This window comes from Arvicanthis niloticus, chromosome 30, assembly GCF_011762505.2.
Source record: "Arvicanthis niloticus isolate mArvNil1 chromosome 30, mArvNil1.pat.X, whole genome shotgun sequence".
In the NCBI taxonomy this organism is placed as follows: domain Eukaryota; kingdom Metazoa; phylum Chordata; class Mammalia; order Rodentia; family Muridae; genus Arvicanthis; species Arvicanthis niloticus.
The window spans coordinates 21109284-21117816 of record NC_133438.1 but is presented as its reverse complement, the minus strand read 5'-3'; the positions used below and the strand labels follow the sequence as shown (position 1 = coordinate 21117816).

The 8533-nt window shown below is 41.7% G+C and overlaps 1 long non-coding RNA gene across 2 annotated transcripts; it reads left to right on the top strand.

The window, feature by feature from the left end:
- The first annotated feature begins 555 nt into the window (after positions 1-555).
- Positions 556-2550, top strand: LOC143440716 (uncharacterized). 2 transcript variants are annotated; one of them, XR_013108185.1, is made up of 4 exons: positions 556-1092; positions 1206-1274; positions 1542-1687; positions 2092-2550. It is a non-coding gene; the product is annotated as an uncharacterized LOC143440716 (long non-coding RNA). The 2 variants fall into 2 exon arrangements; XR_013108184.1 differs by having other exon boundaries at positions 563-1092; positions 1554-1687.
- The last annotated feature ends 5983 nt before the right edge of the window (positions 2551-8533 follow it).

Genomic DNA, 8533 nt, shown 5'->3' with positions numbered 1-8533 from the left:
AAATCTTACCTATTTACATGTCAACAGCAGGTTTCTGTCAACAAACAACACTTGCTAACAAGATTCTTTTTTTTTTTTTTTTTTTTAGTTTAAAATTATTTAGTTAGTTTAGAAGGACAAGCAAGCAAAATTATTGAGAATTACAAGGATGAGTTTTTAAGAGGTTGATCCATGGGTCAACAGTTAAGAGTGCTTGCTGCTCTTCCACAGGACCTGAGTTTGGTTTCTATACCCATGTTTGATAGGTCACAACCACCTATAACTTCAGCTCCTAGGAATTCTACACCCTCTTCTGGCCTCTGAGGGTGCCTGCAATCCCATGCACATATACTCGTGCACATGTAAATTTAAAATAAAATGCATTTTATACAAAAAGAATGCTTTTTAAAAATGAATAATGGCTATCCTGAACCCATTAGTCCTTATATCGTATAGCCTATAATTCTTAATGAGATATTTATTTGTAGTTTCCTGTGGTGTCAGTTCTGCAGTACACACGGGATGAGGTCACCTAGGTAACTATAATATCCAGTGTCCCTGTAACTTAGTGCCGTCTTGAGATCTCGGAGTATTACGTTTTGTCTTAGAATCTGCGGTTTTGACTTAGTTCCTCCTGTGATTACAGCGGCCCCACTGGTCAGACTCCAGGAATCAGCACAGGACTACAGAGGGAAGAGGGCTGGGGTCCCGAACAGACCTCACTTCTCTAATGAGCAAACTTTTCCTCATGTTCATCTCACGTGCTGTCTTCAGCTCAGTTGAGAAACTCCGCGTTAACAAGCTTTGAAAGCAGGAAGACCGTTCCCCTCAAAAGTATTACTGTTAAGCAAGAAATGTAAATCGTGTTTGTTGGCTCTGTGGTGCCAGGTGCTTCATAGGGGTGTTGCTAGGCAACAGTAGGCAGCTCTCCCCACTTCTAAGGGTAAGGTTTCTGAAGGAGGAAGGCTGAACTTCTTGATACCATTAACTGCTGCTGGAGTTTGGATGAGTGTAAAGGCATCAGTGGTGTTGTTAGGAGTCTTTGGGGGGCGGGGAGTCTTTAGGTCACTGGAGGCTTGAAGTGAGCCTGTGGAGCGAGGGCTTTTCAGTCCTGTAAGCATCTTGGGCTCCTTCTGTTATGTGTGTTACTCACCAGAGGCTGAAACTATGGGCCTGCTAGATGTTGCATTTGATCTCTGTTTGATTCATGTCTGTTATTTCTGCAGAGAATTAGGGTTATATGGTAAGTCCGAAGAGGAAGTTGCCTGAGCCACGATTCACACCCAGCTCTTTCGGTACGAAGCCCCACTTCTTTCCGTTGTACCCAAACCGACTCTCAGTTAATTGTGGTTAATCAGAAGTTTTCTGTGGTGATTTGTCTGTCTGGTCTTCCTTTCTTTCCGAGAATCACCCAGGCAGCATCACGGAAGCTGTAGGCAAGGGGGTGGCGTGGGGTGGGCGGTGGGGGGTGGGGGGGGGTGGTGTGTGTGTGGGGGGAAGATAGTTGATGATTACGGTTTATAATCCATTGCTAATAGCAGTGCCGTATTCTGTTTCTCGAGTTCACTTTACAGCAAGGACTCTGAAGCCTAGGAGTGCAGTTTTCTACATCTGATTTGAATCTTTAGACAGGCGAAGTGGTGTGAGAGCGAGGTCCATTCCGGAAGGTTAAGATGCAGAAACGCTCTGCGCTGATGACTCGGCTGAGGTAATTTGACTAGCACGTGCTAGCTCGTGGGCCTATAATAGGGTTCATCTTCATAAAACCCCAAGTTTTATGGGCCTGGAAGCACTAACTCATGTCTTAGGAACACTCCGTATAGATTATTATCATTCCTGGTGTACTGCCTGCCCATCTGCTTATGGGGAGGAATTACAATCAAATGTAATGGCTCTGCTCAAATCTAGGCTCAGGGAAGAAATATGAGAGTATCCAAACCCCCTTCTATTTTGTTGAAGCGGCACTTTTTTTTTTTTTTTTTTTTTTTTTTTTTTAATACTCTCCCAGCATAATAATGAAAATTGCAGTGTGGCTTAGTTGCCTCCCTACCATCAGAGTTGGAAAACACTTGATCAAAGGATGTATCTTTTGTCGCTTTGCTCGGTGAACAGGATCAGTGGCTTCAGGAACCATGCCAGGAAGTTAGCAACACTGGAGAGCTTGCCACCTTGTATCTTACAATCATCGTCTGCTTCACTTCAACTTCCAGATTTAGGAAAATCATGATGTGGGGGCATACTGACTGGTTTTGTGTCAACTTGACACAAGCTGGAGGTATCACAGAGAAAGGAGCCTCAGTTGACAAAAGATCCAGCTATAAGGCATTTTTTCAATTAGTGATCAAGGGAGGGGAGGGACCCTTGTGAGTGGTACTATCTCTGGGCTGGAAGTCTGGGGTTCTATAAGAAAGCAAGCTGAGCAAACCAGGGGAAGCAAGCCAGTAAGAAACATCCCTCCATGGCCTCTGCATCAGCTCCTGTATCCTGACCTGCTTGAGTTCCAGTCCTGACCTCCTTTGGTGATGAACAGCAATTTGGAAGTGCAAATTGAATAAACCCTTTCCTCCCCAATTTGCTTCTTGGTCATGATGTTTGTACAGGAATAGAAACCCTGACTAAGACAGGGGCAAGGGTGCAGGCATATATCTAACAACTATATTAGATCACCTGGCACTGGTTTATGGTTTTATTGGTCGAAAAGGGGGCAGTGGGAGACAAAATCATCAAATTTCCATTATAGGTCCTTCTTCTCTGATGTTCAAATGTGAATCTTTCAGTTGGGTGTAAAGAATACGTTTTAAAAATTCTCTCACCTTATTCTTTTCCCCAAATGGTCTCATGTGACCTCCTGATCTATCCGGGTATAAAGTTTAGATGGATTCCATTTAGTATAAGAGTCACACATTTAGTTTGTCTTTCTCTAGAAATAATTGAATGTCTTATTTCAAAGAGAGATTAGAATACAGAGGAAATGAAAATAATATTGTCATTTCATGCCTATTGGGTTGATCCTGTTTCATGGCCACAGGTTATGACCGTAAGCCACAGGCCCCTAAGATATGAGAGTATAAATCCATCATGACTCCAAAGCTAAAAGTCAATCCCTTCTTTCCTTTGTCAGAATTTTATTGGCATACGTTATGTGCTCCAGGCACTAGTCTCGGAGACCCAGGGATGAACAAGCGGGCATAGGGCTTTCTCTCGTGAGATGAGCAAGGCACATCCACTTCACTCAGAAAGTTGACTGTGATGGTGGTGAACTCCTGGCTGATGACTTCCAGGTGGCAGGGGAATAAAGAAGGTGGGGGGAGCACGAAAAAAAAGGCAATTTGCATCAGGATTCCTTCAATGAAATATTTTTCTCAGTTTCACCGTTGTCGGAACAAAATTGCAGAAATCAGCTTTCTCTGCCCTCTTCTCTCTCTCTCTCTCTCCATCACCTCTTCCCTTTGATCTTCACCCTCCCATCCTCTCCTTCTCTCTCTTCCCTTCTGGCTCCTACCCACTTCTGGCCATTTTAAACAACTGCCTGTTGGTGTTGGAGAAAATACAATGTCATGTGGAAATAGCTATAGTTATTATACTTTTATTTTGTTCTAAAATCATGATCTACCCCCCCAAGCTAATATTTTTTTAAAATCATATTGTTTTTATTTTAATTTCCCAGACCCACTTTTATACTTTGTCTTATTTACTTACATTCATGTATTTTTCAAGTGCTGCTAACTTGTAAGGTCAGAGGTCCAATTTTCACCCAGGGTTAAAGAATTTAAAAAAAAAAAAAAGTCTCTTAAAACATCCCAGTCTTAGTGGGTGTCTCACTTATTTCTATGCCTCTGAGACGAAAGCAAATTGAAGGAGAGCGGTTGGTTCACAGCTTCTGGGTGTGGTCTGCCATGGCAGGGAAGTCCTTATAGGAAGCAGAGCTTGAGGTGGCTGCTCACATCTGCAGGCAGGAGGCAGAGGAAGGTGTCTCCCAAGCTCAGCTGACTTCCCCCTGTTTTATGCAACCCGAGGAATGCTGCAGCCCACTAGTAGAGTGGGTCTTCCCTGCTCAATTAACCTGATCGAGATAATCCTCACAGCCACGCCCAGATAACCTCACCTATCATCCCTCACAGGGATGTCTCCTAGAAGATGCTGGATCCTGTCAGGTTGACAGTCACCACCAACGAATCATCACGATGGAGGTGGATAACTTTAGCTAAGCCACAGAGAAGGTAGAAAACATTAATATTCTGGGGAAGAGTGGATAAGTAATGAACAGATCTGGTACAGAGTATTGTGTAAGCTGAAGTAAGTCATTGAATTACAGCTATGAATTTACATTTTTTGAAAAAAATGCTTTAATGTACCCTAAGTATTTTAATATGCACTTAATCACGCTGGCTAGTTTTTGTAAAATTGGCACAAACTAGAGTCACGTGTTAAGAAGGAACTGTTAAAAAAAGAAACTCAGAACAAACGACTAACTGAGGTATCTACTTAGAACACCAAAGCACCTGCTGGCCTCTAGGCTCTTTCAGCAAATACCTGTTATAGAGTCCTGTGCCAGCCTCCTGGCTCTTCTTACCCCTTCTCACCATGCCCCCTACCCTGAACTTCTCCAGCTCATGGGCATCCCTTCTCCTAGCTTCTGATTCCTATACAACCCTGCCATTTCAGCCACGTGCTTTCTTGCTCCTCACTCTTAGTTGTTTACTTGTGGGAGCACCGGATGCCAGCTCCATCTTGTAATGGCAAATGTTGTCACCGCTCGCCGCGGCTCCCTACACTCACTCTTCATTCTGGGGTTTTTCTTGGATTCCTCTATCGTCCTTTCCATCTCTTGCTCACTCACCCCGCCACTCCATGGCCCCGCTCAGTCTGCTGGCCATACTTAGTCTACTACTTTCTCTCTCTGCTCTGGATTCTTCCAGATGCCTCTGATTGTATCCTCCCTCATTCTCCTCATCCATACCTTGGGATAAGTCAGCCTGCCTCCATCTTGGGCTTGAAAGCCATCTTACAATAAAGTCAAACCAAGTTCATTCCTGTTTGTGATTAAACTTCTGTTTCTCGAGGATTGGGCTGTTTCCCACCTGTAACCTTAACTACAAATGGTTCTTGTGCTGGTCTGAATAGGTACGACCTCCATAGACTCATGTGTTTGAATGTTTGGCCCATGGTGAGTGGCACTACTAGGAGGTGTGGCTTTGTTGGAGTAGATGTGGTCTTGTGGGAGGAAATGTGTCACTATGGGAATGAGCTTTGAGGTCCCCTTCTGTTGCCTGTGTATCAAGATGTAGAACTCTCAGCTCCCTTTCTTGAACTATGTTTGCACCCAATGATGTTGCCATGTTTCCCACAATGATGATAATGGACTGAATCTCAGAACCAGTAAGCCAGCCCCAATTAAATGTCTTCCTTTATGAGAGTTGCCTTGGTCAAGGCATCTGTTCACAGCAATAAAACCCTAACTAAGACAGATGTTGGTACCAGGAGTAGGGTATTGCTGTGATAGGCATGGCCATGATTTTATTTGGAGGAATGTGGATTGTGGGAGTTTGGATTAGGAAAGCAGTGGAGTGCTTTAAGTGGGACTCAATGGACCACACTAGTAAGAACATGGAAGACAATTGTACTGAAGTTTATTTAAAGTGTGGGGGCCTGGCTCAAGAGGTTTCAGAGGAGAAGAGTTTTAATACATTACCTAGAGATTGTGTGTGTATGTGTGTGTGTGTGTGTGTGTGTGTGTGTGTGTGATATTTTGATATTTTGGTGAAGAATGTGGCTGCTTTTTCCATTGTCTTAAGAGTCTGCCTGACAGATGTTCACGTGTCTCCACCAGTCAAAGATAGTTGATATATCTAGGTTGGGTATTGGGTTACACTTCTGATTGAGCATTACCAAACTTATAAAGCCTTTGATTAACATTTTAAAAAAATGTATAAAAGCAAAAAGGAAAAGGGGGCATGGGATAGGGGTTTTCTAGGGAGGGGAAATGGGGAAAGAGAATGGCATCTGAAATGTAAATAAAATATAAAAAAAAAATAAAAGAAAAAAAGAAAAAAAGAGTCTGCCTGATTCTGAAGTGAAGAGATTTAGATTAATTGCATTGACAAAGGAAGCCTCAGTAGACTGTGCCCTGTGGTTCACTCCCACGAAGATCATTTGCTCAAGTGTAGCAAGCTTAGAAAAGAAAAAATACAAAATACATAGTTCAAGAAATGAAGGGGCACCAGGAAATGGAATGGAACTAAATCCTGTTTTCAAAGAGATAAACAGATTATGGGAGTGGTGACCTGGGGCAAGATTCTACCCAGCTAAGCTTACTGTCTATGCATTTGCAGTTGTACAAGGGATAGTTATATCATGTTAGGCATTATTATGACCTGGTCATTATTTTTATTTGGACATAAGGAGATATGACGATGGGTTGTAATGGCTTTTCTTGCTTGTCAACTTGACCATATCTGGAATGATCTATAATCCGGGACTTATAAAAATCTCGTGAAAAGCTAAAGAAAGGCTTAGGACCTTGAATATCAGCACTCAGGAGGCATGCAGATCTCTGAGTTCAAGGTCAGTCTTATAAACAAGTTCTAAGACTTGGTGGGCTGTAACATGTAAGATGAATAAACCTTTATTTCCCCAAGTTGGCTTTGCTCAATGTGTTTATCACAGCAACACAGAGGCAAACTAGAATACCAATCAACATGAAGTCCTAAGATATTTTGCATTGCTTTCTGTATACTAAATCTTTGCCCGTTGGTATGCTTAGCCGTGAACTTTCAACGGATTTCTCTTCCTTTAAGTATGTTGTAGAGGTCTTTGTAAACCCTAACTCCATGGACTGTTAGTAAATGTTTCATAAAAATGAAATGGAACACAACCCCCAATCCAAAATCCAAAGAAGTTCTCTACCACCAGACTGTTCAGAAAATTTAAAATTCAGCCCAGTGTGAATCACGAAGGCAAGAATCACAAAGCAGTTTACTCAAATTTATTTGAGAATAAATCTCCCTTTTAAACCGAATTGCATGGGACTAGTATTTCTTGGAAAGAGGTTTTGGGAAACACAGACTACTTGCTAATCAAGTAACACGCTCCTTAACATGAAGAATGGCAGAGAAAACAGTGATCAGGGATTAAGGTGCTGCCATAGGAAACAAATGGGTAAATTGACAGACAGTCATCAAGAGTCATCAATCACTATGGTTTTACTACAGCATGAGAGGTGACGATGGAGTCTTGTGAATGTCGCAAGCCCAGGCTGGCTTCAAATTCACTCTGCAGGCGAGAATGACCTTAGACCCTTCACTCACCCAGCACTCGGATTGCACGAATGATCCACTATGCCCAGATTAAACAGAGGGCTTGTTGTGTGCTAAATAAACACGTGACTAACTGAGCTACATCCCCAATGCCCTGGTGACAATTTTGTACATATCATGAGATTGGGCAATAGAAAAACTCATTAGTGATTTTTTGGGGGGCAGGGATCAATTATGTAATGGTAGAACTGTTTGATTTCACCCTTTCCATCCACCAAAGTTGCTATGAAATGTTCCTTTATTTCTCATTTGCTTTGACTCTCACAAGCATGTAGAATTCCCAGTCTTCTTTTACAGGGAGGAGCATCCTGGTAAAGATGTGGCTTCTCAAGAGATGAATAAAAGTAGGCAGTGGCAGAATGCTGTGTGATTTCACAACTCTGTAAGAACACATGGACCAGACTGAATGGACCCACAGAGATTTCTTTCTGTCCATTTTAATACCACTTTCTTAATGGCCCTGGCTGCTTTGTTCAGTGGGCTTTTATAATGTCTTTGCAGGTGCTAATACACGTTGGAACTCCTTGCCTACTTCTTTATCGTAATTTGTGATAGATGCTAAAGGTGTGTGTGGCTGTACTCTTTTTTTATTACAATGATATCTAAAGATTTTTATTTATTACTGTCTTTTCTAGAACTTGATTTATAAATCTACTTTTATTATTACCCTTTGCTTGTTGGCTAAACAATAAACAACAGCAATAAAATATTTTATTTGGGAAATGAAGATATATTTCAGATTGATAGATTTTTAGCTAAAAGGGAGGATGTTCAAATTCATGCCCTAGAGGGAAGAGAAATGATTTCTGAGACTGTAGAGTTATGGGAAGTAGGTTTTAACTGGCACATTGAAATTAAAAATTAAAACAAAAATCACGTTTAAAAGATTTTTTTTCTGTTTTTATTTATGTGTCTGCCTCTATATCTGTGTCTGTCTCTGTCTCTCTCTATTTCTCTATCTCTCTTTCTGTCTCTGTCTCTTTCTCGCTGTTTGTGTGTGATAGCTATGTGTTTATGTCCATGGGCTCTATATGGGTGCTGAGAATCAAACTTGGGTCCTCTGAGAGATCAATGAGTACATCTGAACACTGAGCAATCTCTCCTGTCCCATAAAACCATTTTTAAATGCTATTAAATTGAAAAGAAAAGTTGCAATTATATTTTTAATCAAGAAACATAAATCCATTTACTCTAAGCTCATTTCTTTTCCTGGATCTTGGGAGAGCTCTCCTGAGTGC